The sequence below is a fragment of the Apis dorsata genome, unplaced genomic scaffold (genome assembly GCF_000469605.1).
Source record: "Apis dorsata unplaced genomic scaffold, Apis dorsata 1.3 scaffold_85, whole genome shotgun sequence".
Classification (NCBI taxonomy): Eukaryota; Metazoa; Arthropoda; class Insecta; order Hymenoptera; family Apidae; genus Apis; species Apis dorsata.
Window position 1 is genome coordinate 851,338 of NW_006263383.1, and position 2,271 is coordinate 853,608.

Below are 2,271 nucleotides of genomic sequence, written 5' to 3' on the forward strand. Positions count from 1 at the left end.
AATCTATTGGAATGTAAACATTAATTAGGCATTGAGATAAAATTCTTCAATATTTAATAACAATCCTTTTAACTTTATCAATAAATTAATAAAAATTGAAATAATAATTTAAAAAATTAACGATTAAATTGCTATTCAAGAAATAATATAAAATGCCAATAAAAAATTAAATTTCATTAGAAATATCGAAAGTATATATTATCATTATTTAGACAATTTTAAATATCAATTATCTAACCTATCTTTCATATACAATTTTATCGTTTCAATTCAAAAAAAATAAAAAAAATAAAAATCGAAAAGATAAATGATAAAGGGAACGTGTATTTACTCTTTAGATAATGAAGAAATAAAAAATTTAATTTATTGGAATGTAAACATTAATTAGGCATTGAGATAAAGTTCTTCAATATTTAATAACAATCCTTTTAACTTTATCAATAAATTAATAAAAATTGAAATAATAATTTAAAAAATTAACGATTAAATTGCTATTCAAGAAATAATATAAAATGCCAATAAAAAATTAAATTTCATTAGAAATATCGAAAGTATATATTATCATTATTTAGACAATTTTAAATATCAATTATCTAACCTATCTTTCATATACAATTTTATCGTTTCAATTCAAAAAAAATAAAAAAAATAAAAATCTTTGCCACCGGTGAAGCGGATAAAATTCCATTCAAGATACTTGAAAAAGAACAAACAGCTACGTAATGTGTCGTTTTTACGAGCAATAACATTTAAACGTATAAACAGCGAGCAGACAACTGTGGCTGCCGACAGCTAACTCGGTTTAAAACGAAAGCAGAAAGGAAAAGCAATGATCGAGGATCGTGATTCATCGATGAGATCACCGTTCGATTGGCATAGCTACTTGTTCCATGTTCATTGTGTCGTTCGTATGAATGTATAAGCGAATTTTGAATGGAAATCACAGCGATCGACGCTCGATCGTTCGTATCGGTCATTACTATCGTTATGTGACGGCTTTAGAATGCATCGCGACGATTTACGATCGAGCAGGTTTTACGATCGTCGTAGATCATTCCAGGCCACGGTGTACCCCAACTGCGCCAATAATTCACGTCGTTCAACGGTGATTCGATTGTTTGTGGCCTTGTCCTTAAACGCTGTGTTTAGACGTCGTGATTTACATGTCTGCCTAAAAATAAGAAATTTTATGTTTTTGAATAACTAAAGGTAAATTGTGATTGATCTATGTGAATACTTGTTCGTTATACTAAAACATAACCTTATTATCACAATAATATCTAACACAAGACAAGCATTATTTAATACATAATGATTCACAATAATTTTATGATCTTAGTTTTTTAAATCTTATAACATGTATCTAATTGGTTTAAGATTATATTAATATTTCATTTATTAAAAAATTACCAATTCGCAGATTCAAATGATCGATTATCTGAGTACCTGGAAAATTTAAAATAAACTTTATTTGTTTTGTAATGAGAAACATATGATGCTAGATATATAATTTAAAATAAAATATTAGAAGATAAAATAACATAAGATTTATACTTATTGTTAGTGACATTTAATTGGAATCACATGTAACGCTTAAGAATAGCATTTATATGTTCGAGCTTTTCTCATTATTAAGAAATCTTTTTTGAAGATCTTTCTATAATCAAATATATAATTTTAAATGCCAAATGTATTCTAATTTTCATTTCATCTTTCATAATCTGTCATTCTCTGTCGACAAAGATGAAATAGGTTAGAATCTCATGTTTTTATAAGTTTATAACTACACATATGATATTTATGAATTGTATCACTTCCTCCTTACATAAATTTCACACCACACTAGATTTATTTCATTCAGTATCACGGAATCACACTATTTCACTTTCTAATGTTGACGAAATTACACTCCCATAAACTTCCATCAAAACTTCCACACTAGAACTCTTACCATACGTCGATAACATCTTCAGCAACCGTGCACGACAGTAATTACGTATTTAGCGATTTCTAGTTTATTTCTCGTTCGCAGTGGAGCAGTAAAAACCCGCCTCAAAGACAAATCTACTGACGTCTCATATTACGAGAAGCGCTATAACGGTCTACAAAAGTGAATGAAGAGACAAGCATTCGGAAGAGAGAATAAAAAGGCCTCGGGATGGCCCTTTAGAAACGAGTCGTTCGCCCGACCGGGAACCGGCGAAATAAAGGTAAATGCGGCCGTTTACTGCCGCCTATAAACTTTTAAGCGTTCGTAAAACGAGCAGTCGC

General features: G+C 29.3%; 1 long non-coding RNA gene across 1 annotated transcript; it reads right to left on the reverse strand.

Annotated features, from left to right (window-relative positions):
* Positions 1-577: 577 nt before the first annotated feature.
* LOC116185024 lies at positions 578-2,265 on the reverse strand. Its single transcript, XR_004149737.1, has 4 exons — positions 1,826-2,265; positions 1,555-1,731; positions 1,411-1,446; positions 578-1,171 (listed from the first exon to the last, which is right to left on the reverse strand). It is a non-coding gene; the product is annotated as an uncharacterized LOC116185024 (long non-coding RNA).
* Positions 2,266-2,271: the final 6 nt, after the last annotated feature.